This window comes from Pipra filicauda, unplaced genomic scaffold, assembly GCF_003945595.2.
Source record: "Pipra filicauda isolate LSUMZ 115617 unplaced genomic scaffold, ASM394559v2 scaffold154_size2910363_pilon, whole genome shotgun sequence".
Taxonomy (NCBI): domain Eukaryota; kingdom Metazoa; phylum Chordata; class Aves; order Passeriformes; family Pipridae; genus Pipra; species Pipra filicauda.
The window spans coordinates 2740706-2755029 of NW_024104040.1; the positions used below are offsets into that span (position 1 = coordinate 2740706).

Here is a 14324-nt window from a genome sequence, read left to right on the forward strand (position 1 = left end):
ACCAAACAAAAAACCACCTGATCAACCTAGAGTGATTTTTTTTTGTGAAAGGCAAAGTTTTGCTGCTGAATCTTTCTAATGCTCCACTGACTCTAATGAAGCTCATGAAATTTAAAAAGGCACAGTCTTAAAAAAAAAAAGAATTACAGATATTGAATTTTTACAAATTGGTAGAAAATTTACCATGTAATGTAGTTAGCAAGTGCGTGAACATATGTGATATAATGAGGAAAAATTGATATGAATTTTGTAGAAAAAAATATCTCATGGCTCTGTGAAATTTCTGGGGAGGTGGGAGAAGAGGAAAGTCCTCAGTGAAGTCTCAGAAATCTGTCCCTGGAGTTGTGTTGTTTGACATCCAAGTTATCTGGAAAAAGAAGCATAGTCTGAGATGAGAGAGTTTCCTGATGGCAAGTTACTCTAGGTAGCAAAAATGAAAGTTAGCCGGAAACAAAAAGATTCCAAGCTGTGAGTTATTGGGTTAAAATGGCAGAAAAAGACCCAATGTTGATAACAACAAAGGAAAGTACCTCCAGTCAAAACAATCATCCTAACTGCATACAGAGAGAGAAGTGTTGGAGAAGTCCTACCACTTGGGCAGAAGTCCCTGAGTTATGACACACAGTTTTATAAAGTTGTCAACTCAGTATTCAGTGGTAGAGGAGGAAAGGGGATATAGCATTAGGAATTATTAAGGAAAAAAATAGAGAGGAAATATAATATGCAGGAAATTCATCACAAACTCACATCGTGAGTATTGTCTGCAGTTCTAGTTCTCTCATAGTACAAAGAACAAGAAAAAGGTTCAAAGGAGGGCAAGAAAGTTGAACAAATGGTACAGAACAAATTATTAAATAGTCTGTGACTCTTCAAAATGGAACAAAAGAAGCAGATGGGAGATTTGACAAAGAGTCTTGAAATCACGAGCAATAATTTTTTGCAGTGGATTAGGAAGATAAGGAGTTCTAGTATTTTCACATGGGTTGTAGATCCGGCTAAAGACAACAATGGACCTAATAAGGACATGGGAAAACTGCAGCCTGGCCTGTTTTTATTGAGATTTCATCTCAGTTTCACCTCTTGAACTGACTCAGCTCAAGAGCATATCCTTTGCTTGACTATTTACTACAGAACAGACATGAGTCTTCAGACATTGTTACAGACACATGACAATGTGTAACTGTAAGAGACCATGATCTGGTGTAATTCATACATTTACAAGCTGTGAGAAGGTGCAAATTAAAGCTCAAAGTCCTGTATACATGTTTTTAAGCCATTTGCGTTTCTCATTAGGCTTGTGTCATTCTTTGTAGTGGGAATTATTTCTACATAAATCAACTTTTCTTACATTATTCAAACTAACTGCACTAAATGCAATTTAATTCTAGTTCAGCAGACATTGCAACTAGTGATTTACCTCAGCTGTTTTTGAGTAAGCTTTAAACTTGATGAATTCCATCTAAATGGAAAAGCCAAGGCTGATCAAAGTAGACTCACTGATTCAAAACTGATAATGCAAGTAATTTACTTCTTTCATCTAGATTACACATTGGACAAATTTAGGGGTCATACAGTGTGTTTCCACCTGGCTATCTGGCTACCTGCTCTTCTGTTCTGGAAATGGGACCTAGAACCATCAGTAAATACATCCTCATGTCAGTGTGTGCTGACCAGGAATTACAGCAATGAAAAATCAAGCACCACTGGAAATCAAGCCCTGCTTGCAGCAGGAAAACATAAAGAAAGATTACAAACAACTAGGAAAGGCTTCCCACAACTTCTGTGCTTTAAGCTCCTTTTGGAAGCATTTAATTCCCCCTTTGCTTTCTAACTACTGCATGAAGTTTTTTTTTTCTCTCTGTTCCTATACCACTGTATTCAAACATGAAGAATGAAAACACGAAGAGTGTCCAGCCTGGATTTTTCATCCTTGAGTTTATTCAACAGCTATCTCCTGCAACATTGATCTGGAAGTGAGTAGATACTCACAGACTGTTTCTCCTCAAGATATAGATAGACTCACACTTAGACCAGTATGGTTTTTTTTAATGAATGCCTCAGACCATTCTGTGATTCCACAAGTGAAAACTATTTTTCTATTTTATGTACTCTTTCAGATTTTTTTAAAGTAGCATAGGGAAAAAAGAAGTAATGTTCTTCCTTGGCAAAACAGACCATTATTCATTCCCCACCGAAAGTCTGCTCATCTCAGCTGACAAAAGATACCCTTTCCACAAATGTCTCTGATTTAAGATCCTGGATTCAAGACAGCTCGCTCATTAGATTTATTACTCCACAGTTTTAAATATTATTTTTATTATACCACTAAAACATAGGTAAATTTTCCTAGACAAGTAAATACTCATTGGAAAGGAGAGAGAATGAGACTGTAGAACTGGCTCACAAAATCTAGGCCTTACATTACTTTTGTAATGCTTTCAGCTGAAACTTTATTGATGAGACTAGATGGAGCCTTATGAAAAATGTGCAGTGGGTACTTAAGAAATTCCAGGAACAGACAGTAGCTCATTGACCGCTAAAATTTTGGGACTATTGATCTCAATCCACTCTCTGTGAACATTAATACCACACACTGAAGAATCTGAGTATCAATGTGACCTCTGCAGTTCTAGTTGCTGTGGGCTCATTCTATTGTCCAGGAGAACAGTAGGGAAATACTACTTTTATTCTTGTTTCTTGCTTGTTTTCCATCTTATTATCTTCTCCATGTATTCAAGAGAGAGAGAATTGCAGTAGAATTCTGCTTAATAACTTTATAGATTTCAAGTGAGATTCAGATACTGTTTGTAGGATAGTGCAAGTTATCAGTGAGCCAATGATGATGCAAAGAACCAGACTTGACTGAAAGTTACTGTGGCTTGAACTGGTGTCATTCTACTAACTTTCATGGAACTGCTGCATATTTACATTGACATACATGAATTCAGAATGCTTAGTATTTTACTGAAAAACTCTGATTTAAAACAACAACAGGCATGGTGTCATATCTGTAGCAGGAGCTTTAATCACTGTAATTAAAAAGCATCTGCATAAGCTGAAAGACAGGTTGCACTTTGAAGCATTCAAGTGAGAACAACATTATAATTCTGATAAAATCTTTAATTGCACCTACTTATCTTTCTCAACAATATTTTTAGTCCAAACAGTTTATAATCATTTTTTAGTGCACACATGGTAACTGCTTCAGTGCACTTCAACTTAGGCCATGGCTAATTTCCCCCGTGAAGATTTTAGTAAACACCTTGCAAAAATTCACTCTAGTGTTTGTATGTGGTGGCTGATTCTTATCTGAAAACTCCTTTTTTCAGTAAAACTTACGTTATCAATCTGAAATGCTCCTATTCTTTGCACTTTGAAAGCTAATATTCCAAGGGTGAGTTGATGTACTGCTAGTCATTGACTTAATTTTCATTGCTGCTGTTACAGTTCTGCTGTGCAACCACACAAGGCAATGTACTGGCTGCTGAGTTTCCCTGGTCTCCTTGAGAAAACCATAAATAATGTGTAAATGTCAAGCACGGCGTTTGCTTTGCCCTACATCTGCTACTGAGGAAAACTGGGCAGGCAGCAGCTGAGGTACCAGCAAAGAGCCTTGGAGGTATTGGCAGGCAGAAGTTTCATGGGAGGGGCCAGTAGAAACCTCTGTTTTCAGGCCACTGTCAGCAGTGAGGAAGGACACATGCATGCAGTCATCCTACGGCAATTTTAAGATCTGAAAGAAGGATAAAATAGTGTTATCTCTTTTTTTCAGTAAACAGGAAGCCCTGGTTCAGAGGTAGAAGAGACTTCTCTTTCTTCTTGCTGCAGGAAGTAGAGTGGATTCATGTGTTATTAGGGGGTTTGCTTCAGGGCAACAACTGCCTGAACTCAGGATTGGGAGTCTTGGCTCACTTTCCTCTCCAGCAGCTGAAGTGCCAGATGGGATGGACTGGACCAAATCCTACCGTGTTCTCCAGGAGTTTAAAATAAACTGGCTTAAAAGTAGGATTTAGTCTGCCTGAATTAGCAACTAACTGGCATCTAAACTCCAGGGCATTGAATGAACCAGTTTTCCTTAAGTCCCTAAAGTTCTCTGTGGCCAATGAAGAGGTCTAGGTGTCCTTGAAGGCCACTTGTCTCTCTGAGCTAAGATCTGGCCTTCTCAAGGGTGGGCACCTAAGTGGGGGCACAGGGTGCCACTGGGGCTCCCATTGCAGCTCTGTGGCTGTGCTGTGTAACCTTGTTTGGCAGCAAAGCAGTCTGTCAGGCTCCTTGCCCTTCCTGGTTTTACTACAATACCAGTGGCACTTGCCTAGGACTGTTTTTTTCAAGGGATTTAAGCCATTTTTGAGTGCAGAAATGTTGCCTAGGTGCTTAATCTCTGGAGAAAGACACTCTCTTGGGGTCTGCACAAACTGATCCTTGCAGGGAAGTTGCTCTCTTGGCTTGGACTAGAGGTCCATTTAACCCAGTACCCATCTGACGAGGACAGGTCAATAAGATGAGGACCAGCGTGAACAACAGCCAAAAGCAGGTGCCAAGGGAGAAAATAAGAAATGTAGCTATAAATAAATTCCACGGGAAAGACCACAAGAAGCAGGGTGTACAAGTAGATCAAAGTTTATATTTGCAAGACTTAACTGCTGTTACATCGTGTGTATCTAAACTGACTTTGGCAGGTGGGTCCTGGGATCCTGCTGTTTAAAGCATTCCCAAGATCTGACTGCCCATCCGTGTAATCCTTGCAGGCAGCCTGGCTTAAGTTTTACAAAGCCAATATGCCACTGAGGTAGCCAGCAGGCCCTGGGATGATAACTGAAATGCAATCACATTTCACCTTTCCTCATCAGGAAAGGTAGCAGAGGTCAGGGAGTAGGAAGCCAATGCACCAGGGAAAGGTGTAAGGATGTGAGGGGGTTACACTCGCGCACCCTCCATATGTACATTTCTCTGATTCAAGAATCAGAATGGTTTTGCCAAACCAAGGCATGTATGAGTATAGGAAATGTGCTTGCTAACATCACCAGAAACATATTGCTGCCACTTTCAGAAGATTAGTAAGTGCCCTGGTCATGCAAGGTGAATTCCTGGAGCAGGCAAGAGCAGGGACATGGAGCCAAGGTACACTATTGATTTATTTGTGCCTGTGAACCAGCTCTGACAGGGAGTTGATCGAGCAGCTTTCAGGGCAATCCTTTCTTCTGGGCAATCCTGCAAAGCGCCAAAGCCCAGCTCTGCAGCCGTAAACTTGCTCCAAGGATTTACTCTAAGCAAACACCAAAGCAGAACGCAAACCCTCCGGAGCCTTTCGTCCTGCAACCACCGAGGCAACGCAGCACAGCGAGGGCAGCGGCTGGCAGCAGCCTGGCAGCGCCAGACGCCAGCGGGCGAGATGGGAACAGATACGTGACACGCATGTTAAGAGCGTTTCTGATGCTGCCATTAAAGCCGGGGAGGGGGTGGCCGTGGCGGTCTGAGCCGGCTGAGCCCTTAGATGGGGACCACCCTCCCGCTCCGTTCCCCAGCAGGAACTGCAGCCCGGATCTGCCCATGTGGCACCCGCCGGGCGCTGTCGCGGCGGGGCCAAGAGAGCACAGGGAGCCACCACCCCCGGGCTCGTCGCAGCGCTGCCAGGAGCGCCCTCCCGCCGCCTTTCCAGCGGGAGCGGGGCGGGAGCGGAGGCGCGAGGTGGGGCGGGCACTGTGTTGCCGGAGCGACGGGGGCGGGCGGCTCGGCGGGGCCGGGCAGGAACCTCCCGCCATGGGCTGCCGGGACGGTGACAGCGGAATAAGAGCGGAGCGGGCGGCCGGGAGCGCCGACTCCGGCGGGGCGAGCAGCGGGTAAGGCCGGGGCGGGCACTGCCAGCGCGGGGGGCTGGGAGGCAGCTCGGCAGGGAGGGAGCTCGGCGGGCACAGGCCCTGCTGCGGGTTTCACGGGGCCGAGGCCGGCGCCGGGAGCCGCGGGGCCAGGCGGGCTGTCAGCGGCGGCTGCCGCCTCGGTCGGCTGGAGGTGCCGCTGGCGGCCCGGAGCAGCCCGGCGGCGGCGCCGCGGTGGGCGGAAGCAGCAGGAGCCGCGGAGGCGCAGGCGGGGCCCGGCCCGCCCCGGGGCTCCCGGGCAGCGGCGGCCGCCGGCGGCGGGAGTGGCGGTGCGGGCGCGGGGCCCGCGTGTTTCCTGGGGCCGGCGCCGGGAGCTCGGCGGCCTGGAGCAGTCCTTGCACGCGGGAGGCCTCGGCTGTCGCCGAAAGGCGACATTTAATACCCCATGTGCGTATCCAGGCGGTGCGTGCCGGCTCTCCTCCGTCCCCTCCCGTGTTACCGGGATGCTGCGCGGGTGACTGAGCACTGGAACAGGTTGCCCAGAGAGGTTGTGGAGTCTCCCTCACTGGTAATAGTCAAGAACCGTCTAGACGTAATCCTGTGCCGTGTGCTCTCGGATGACCCTGCCTGGGCAGGGAGGTTGGACCAGATGACCCGCAGTGGTCCTTTCCAGCCTGACCGATGATCCTGCTATTCCCTGTGCTCTGCCTCACGGCGGGATGCGGAAAGCGGGAAAGGGGTTGGCGCAAAGCGGGAGCACAAAGCCTTTGCTGTTAGCGAGGCGTGTGTTGCAGACAGGAGATAAAACATTGAAGAAAAGCAAATGTGGGCTGTTCACGGAAATGCGATAACACTGGCAGACGTGGAATATACATCAGTCGCAGCTCTTCAGCGCCTGAGCTGCCCTTTTTTAAAAAAAAAAATCCATTAAAATGGGTGGACAGATGAGCGATGGCAACTCTTCTAGATATACTTTGAGAGTGGGGAGAGTGTGTGAAGATGCTTCACCAGGGAAAAACAAAAATCTGAGAACTGGACATTACATGGTACCCCCAAAGGAACCGAAGAGCTGCCTTTTACTTACCTCTGCAGTGAGAGAGATGGCAGGGAAAGGAGGTGCATTACTGGCAGTGAGAATAAACCTTGTGGGAGAGAAAGCAGAGCAATTGAAGAAATTCAGAGAATCAGGTGGCTGCATGTGGTGGCCTAGGAGCTGGAAAAGCATCTAATGTGGTTATAAATGGGACAGACTGAAGAAGAAAATCTGGATGGGAGACTTTTTTATTTTCTTTGTGGTACCATGTGAATCAGTAAGACTTTAATATAAGGATCTACAGAAACTTGGAGTAAGTGATGCATGGTTGTGTCACTAACAGAATTGTAATGTTGCCGACAAGGTAGTAGGACAACCATCTGTTTTAGTCATGTGTATCATAATTTTATGCTAGGTAGCAGAAAACATATGTCTGGAACACTTAACTCTTCCTGAAGGAAGTGTCTCAGTTTGCTTGCTTGGACAGGAGACCATGTCTGCATGGAGCTTTTATCATAATGGAGCTACAGCGTGGTAAGGACTCAGGAAAATATTTTTGAATCTCCCTTTTTCCTTTATTGTAGGCTTACAGACCAGTAGTGAAGAGGAGAAAGTATCTTCTTAGGTGCTTTAGGAAATATGTGGTTTAGTGGCTCTGAGAGTTACTGGTGGATGTTTAAAATAAAGTAAATGAAAAATGAGATTGTTTTCATATAGTCATAGGTGAGGGAAAAAAACCCACATCTTTTTCTAGGGTATTTTAATTTTACTGTTCTTTGTCATTGTCCTTTGGACAGAGAATCTTGCAAGCTAAAGGGATATGGTTTTCAACGCTTTACTTCTAAACCCAAAGGTAATAGTAAATGAGACCTCAGGAAGTCAGTTGTCACTTAGTTTGTAAGACTGTACACAGATTTCTTAAGAGGAGTTTTTTCGATGTCACTCCCTTCCCGCCTTCCCTCTCTCTTTCCCAAGTGAATTTCTTTAACCATACTCAAAGACAGCTTTCCACTAAAAATATTTAATTGATTGTAAAAAGCTTTTTTGTTAGGTTAATAATCATTTAATTAAGATTGTTTTTAATGCTTCTTTTGCTTCCTCCTTTCTCTTAGTCTGTGTTAGGTTTTTCATATGTCACCATATCAATTGTTAATGCGGTTTAAGACTGTGAGCACTTTGAACAATAGCACAGAATCTGTTGGAAAGTCAGACAGTAGGTAAAAACTGGAAAAGGAAACTGTATTCTTAACACTTACTGAAAGTAAGTTGCTGTTCTCATATGGTTACAGTTAAGCTCAAAGCATGTAAGCAAATACTGTGATTCTATGAACAACCACTTCAGGAAGCTATCAGTTTTGTGTTTCTATTGTCAGTGATTTCTGTAATAGACCGTGGTGCTTCCTTATTAATATAAAATTGTACACCCTTCAGCTTGTCATCTAATTTCCTTAGTATTTGCAGAATTTTGCCATTGTCATGGTAGTCTCTTTTCAATTAAGTTAGTGTTGCCCATAGAGAAAATCTGAGGCAAAACTAACTTTGATACTTTTCTTTTGAGGGCAGACGGGAGCAGAGGGAATGCAGGGTGAAATGATTATTTTGTAAGAGGATTCAGCCGCAGCAGGAAGTGCTCGCTGTCCAGAACACGCCTGCTTGTCCTCTGCGGGTGAATTTCGGTTCTTTGCACTGAACAGCTGTCATTGACAAGACCACACTAATACCCATTTTATTCCTTTTTGAGTTGTCAGACTCTGTGGGCTTCCTTACTTAAGAACTGTAGTAGCTCTTGCCTGAGATGTCTCTACTTCATCTTTTTTGTTATGTTTGTTGGAAAATTGGATTATAATGTTAGAAAAGGATTGTAATATGCGGTGGAGAGAGGGCTTTATGTATATGCTTGGGATTACTTTGACTCTTGCTTACTTTTCCAGTTCAGAGTAGTTGTGAGAATGTCAGTCACTTTGGCAAATTATTGCTTGATGAAGGATCACGGGCCTTTACATAGCATCAAGTAGTTGAGCTGGTGTCATCACAGCTACTGGTTCCTGTGATAGCACTGATCTGGTTACGGTATACCTGGGACAAGATCAGGTTCGAGAGACCTGCGGTTCTTTTCTGTTCTGTCACCTGGACTGATTTGTCTGAGCTGGCTAAGCTGATCGAGCAGCTTGTAACTGCTGAAGGGGGAAATCTCCCTCCTGCAACCTTCCCTTTACTGATACTGACAAGTGCCTGACCCCTCAATGTGGCAATTTAACAACAACAACAAAAAAATCCAGCTGAAAGAAATAGTTTTCTGCAAAACTGGGGAGATGAGTTGCATCAAGAAGGAAATGGATGAATACAGTGCTGGAGAAAGAGGAAGGGAAAAGTTGCTGGGGAGGAACAGAAACACCTTCTTGCTAGTCATGAGTTGTCAGGTGGGCTGAGCTGTCCTGTGGGGGGGGACTGTGTGTTCAGGGACTTTGAAATTAGTCCATGGTGAAGTCTTGCTTCCAGATAGAGCACTCTGTACAGAAGTGATACTGGCATGTGTTATGATGGGAAAGGAGAAAAAGACTCAGTGTGCAGTTGGGAGGCTTTTCTTGATATGTTAGCTCTTTGATTCCTGTTTGTAATCTGGGGTCTGATTAGAATCCCATTTTTCTTGGAAGTCAGGTTTTTTTGTGTACTATTTGAATAGAATAGAAGCATGAGTCTTGCTAGTGTGGCTTTTAGGGAACTATGCTGTGCACTCTGTGAAGATACAACTTAAATCTGATGCTGAGTGAGAGTAGGATAGAAAAAAACCCACAAAATTTATTAGCTTACATACGTTGAAGGGATAGGTATGTAATGCTGTGATCAATGTAGTGAAGTCCTAGAATAGTGCTTGGCAACTGTAAGTGCTGAAAACTCTATTGTGTCTTTGTTTTGGATATTTCCCTGAAGTTCCACTAGCTTTTTTCAGTCACCACTGCACATTTAATCTTAGTTCATTTTCTGTAGCTCATGTATTTTGTGGTTTTGGTGTATTACAGGAGAGCAGGGCTTCCACTCTTCTGTTTCTCTGTCTTATTTTTTAGTCCTCTTCTCCCCCACAGGTAACTCTGTACTGCCTGCTCTTGGTGTGGGTGGGATTTTGCAGCAGCCAAGCGGTGGGAAGCAGTGAAAGGGTTGTATTGTACGCTCCTGAGCTTGTGTAGTTCACTGTGGGCATCTGGGGCATACCCTGTGACACTTTGTATGGGGTTGAGCCATGTGGTGCTGAGGCTCTTACTTAAATTGTGAAAGAGCTTTTCTGTGCTTCCTGGATAATTTAAGAGGTGGGAAGTGGAAGGCAAATCGTGAATGGTGGTTTGCGAAAGACGGTGGAAGACTAGTGGCCATTAGGCTGTGTCTGTCAGGTACTTGCTCAACCACTCTGACAATCTCAGCTAATCCTCATGTTTATACATTCTTTGCCCTCTTTTCCTACACAGAGAAAGTTGAGCTCATTGGCTTCAGTTAAAAACGTCATCATGCTCGATGGAAAAGTATGGGAGTATGAAGTGTGAGGTGCGATGAGGGAGTTCCTGGTTCTTTAGACTTTTGACAGTAGAGAAAGTCTTCATTGTCCCTAGAGAAAATTGGAAAGGCGAAATATGAGAAGGAATTACTGTTAGGTAGTGCCCAAAATAAAGCTTCATTGAGAGCGTTAAAACTAATGTTAACTTTGTGCAGTTTTGTTTCAGCAAACACTTGACTTCATCTATTTCTCTTTAGTATTGTGGAGGTATTTACAAAGGATTTTTGTTCTTTTGGGGAATAAATGACAAAAAACATCTAACTAGATTGGTTAATTTTGGTAAACAACTGATTTGGATAGGCTTTAGTACATTAACTAAACTGTTTTTGTTGCTCGTTCCTCATCTTTATCTGAAGGGATGAATAGTTCTCAATGTCTTAATTCTGGAAAAATGTGAATTAGTAAGGAAAATATTTAAGACTTAGTGCAGCATTCCTGATAGTTCATAATTCTGTTGCAGGAGCTGATAAAAATCCAGAAATATACTTTTGTTATAAGATTTCAAGAGTTGAACTCTATCCAGATTTGATGCAGTAGTTCAGACACTGAAATAGTCTTAAAATTAACCAAAAAAGTGCTAGTCTTTGACCTTCTTGTTCTTTCGGTTGGAAGGCAAGAGAGTTTAATGATCTTAACTTCCAAGAATTGAGAACGAACATTCTTACGACTTGCCGTAGAGAAAACAAAACAAAAGCTCTAAAGTGTAAAACTTTGCATACATTGTCCTTGTACTACTTGCATCTTACAGTGATGGGGAGATTTGAGTCTCTGAGAAGTGTGTAGTTTCATTTTTGATTTGTATGTTTCAATTAGGAAAAGATCAAAGGAAAGTGGAATTCTCTTTATATGTCTGGATATATAGATGAAATGCTGTGTATCTGTGTCTTTTCAGCTGCTGAAGGTACTCCTCATTAATCTAGAACTATTTTTAGAAGCCTAAATTACTTCAGTTACAAAGTCAACTTGATTATTGGAGTCCTGCTAAATTCTTAGCATTTGCAGTGAAAATTATCATATGATGTTTGGTTACTGAAAATACTGCTTGGTTACGTATGTAGCCTTCATCTGGCACACTTCATGCATCTCCCCAGCTCTCTCTCAGCAGTGTAAAAAAAAAAAAGTCTTTTTTTGTATATGTGCATGTGTGATAGACATTTATAGTCTGGGGACTTGAAGTGGGCTTTTTTTTTTTTTTTTTTCATTATACATAGATTTAGAGTTTTTTCCAGTGATTCAGCATTTTGTTAAATGTTTGTGGGTAAAGAGTTTTAGGTATACTGGGAAACTTCATACTCCTAGTCATTATTATGTGTAATTAAGTGTAATTATCAATTACAGTTTTTCTGTTGGAGTCTATACTGCTTGACTAATTTGGAGTGTCATTTAAACTTTTAAAATAAATTAAAAATCCTGACTGTTCCTTATTTTCATTTCCACTGCAGAAAAGCTACCTAAAGTGATATGTTATGTGAGTCATTTTGCCTAAAGTTATCTTCATTGTTGACTGAGTCTTCTTGAGACCAGTTCAGTGCAAGAGGGGCATCTAGAATAAATACCTCCTTACTGTAAAGCCTGGAGGAAGTATAAGGTCTGCTTCCCTAAAGCCACCAAAGCTGTTTGCACATTGTAAAGAAGCTGGCATACTGAGCTTTACAGGAATAACAGTGTATTAAACTCTCAGATAATTAGGTAATTTTTTTTATTACCACTTTTAGAATTGCTACCTCCTATTTTGTCTGCATCTGATTACTAATAGAAAATGCCAACTTCACTGACCAGTTTTAAAGACTCAGAAGCAGAATTTGTCTTCTGCCCATATATGACCTCTTTTTTTCAAAACTCTGATCATTGACCTTCCTCTCTTAATCTCTTGTAGTGGGTACTTTAGACACAATGCCAAAATTTATCTTAAGCACTTTACTTTCTAGTTTTAATCCTCTACTAAGCTTTCAGTTTAGAGGAACCTTTACTCATTCATATCCCTTCCTCAAGATACTGCTCAAATTTTTCTCTTATTTCTCTGAGTATTGGTGTAATCAAAGTATATAATCTTAAAAATTACAGAAAGTTTTGTGTAGTCTTCCAGGTTGTGATTTGAGTGGTACATTTATTGTTTAAAATAATCTCCAGGTTGATACTAAGCGGTCTGCTTAATTGTAGTGTGGTCACAACTACAGTGTTTTTCCCAGTTGTCCCAGAGACCACACTATCTGCTGATGTGCTGTACTGCAGATTATTGTAAGAGGGTATTCACAAAGTCTGCCTGGTCATGCAGGGCTGGTCTGTGTAGGCTCCCTGCTGGAGAGAACTTCTGACTTACCTGCTGTAGCAGACTGCTGCTTTCATTTTGCTCTGCGCAGTCTGTGGAGGTTAGTCTTGGTATTTAGATTTAGTCATTACTGTGCAACATGACTGTCAAGGCGGTAAGTATAAAACCTAAAGTGTGGAAGAAGGTATTTGTATATTACATACATACACTGTATGTATGTAATACATAGAGTATTAACTGTGTGTATTTTAATTTGAGGAAGAAGTTGTTACCGTTCTGAGAAGTGTTCTGAACAAGGCTCACTGGGGAGCAATGCCTTTTCAGCCTTTTCACTGCTAAATGTTTTATAGATTATATTCATCCTTCATTTTTCTTTAGGAAGAACTTACTGGTCTTTCCATTCTGCCTTGTGCTGGAATATTTGTCAGTTCCTTCCTTTAGTACCATGTGTTTGCACAGGTGTTGCTTTCTGACTCTTCGGATAAGATCTGAAACAGATCCTAGCCTTCAGCTCTGCTAACACAGTTTGTCTCTAGCATTTTCATGGTATTAATAGCAGCATGAATATTCTTCAGGACGTTTTAGCTGGTCTGCATAATAGCAAGCATATTTGTTTCTGACACGGTTAATGTTGTAATGATTATCTTTGAAGGCCTCCAGCTTTCCCCATGCCTCTTGTAAGGAATGCTTATTTTCTGTGCCTGCATAGAGTGGTCTGAAATATGAAATTTTTAAATGAACTGGAATGGATTTAATTTAGCTAACTACGTTGTAGTTATTGACTTTGGATGGTACAAGACCATAAGCTTATCATAAACTTGACTACAGCATGTGTACAGGGTTAATGCATTGCTTGAGTATAGGTGATTCTTTGAGAGCCAGTCTTTCATTAGTGTTGTACTTTTTATCTCACTAGATGAATCATCTCATTTTTTACTTAATTTCAGGCTTGACAAGAATGTATTCACAGGTGTTTCATATTGTTTGACTAAATAAAATTCCATGTTAAGTTGAGAAGCTGTCCCAAAGCACTTGTGTAGCTAGCCTGCGGGATTCTTTGTGTTGCCGTGGGATTTAAGTGCTGAAAAAATCTCCAGAGCAGTTAATTAGGGGTGAGATAAGAAAGGGTTTATTTTGCCAAGGCTAAAGATGTTACAAGGCGCGCAGGCCGTGCCTGAGATGTTACATTTTATAATACCATCCATCCAATCCCAGATGTGTCCACCCTGTGGCCTTTACTCAGGTCCGCCCCGGGTCCACCCCCTGAGAATTGAGTCAGGGGGCTTTCGGGACCCCCTCTTCATCCCATCTTCCTCTCCCTCAGAGCACAAAGGGTACATAGTTACCCAATTTTTGACCGTGTTCTGTGGTTTAGGCCCTGATATGCTGTTCTGCCAACAATCTAGGCCTTGCCTTGACAAAAGACTAAACATTTCTGCTGTATTCAGGGGTATGAGTGATATAGGGAGCATAGAAAGGGGTAAGAGGGTTAAGGAATGTGTAAACAAGGGTGCTAGAGAGAAAGGGAAAGGGACAAGGGACAAAGGAGGGAGGGTTGCTGCTTTTAAAATCTACTTATAAAACTTCTAAGGCTTACCAATATTAGAAAAATAAAAAAAAAACATTAGGGGCTTAAGGCATCGGTTGCCATTAACCATC

General features: G+C 42.4%; 1 protein-coding gene across 4 annotated transcripts in view; it reads left to right on the forward strand.

Annotated features, from left to right (window-relative positions):
• The window catches only part of LYST (lysosomal trafficking regulator), an 89135-nt gene that overhangs the window by 2056 nt on the left and 72755 nt on the right, over nucleotides 1–14324 (forward strand). For 3 of the 4 annotated variants that reach the window (XM_027750466.2, XM_027750467.2, XM_039379083.1), the window contains exon 1: nucleotides 5455–5840. The exons of the other annotated variant lie outside the window; for it this stretch is intronic. The gene's annotated coding sequence lies outside the window, so the exon portion shown is untranslated. Of the gene's footprint in view, nucleotides 1–5454; nucleotides 5841–14324 lie in introns of those variants that run through there. 4 annotated transcript variants of the gene reach the window in all.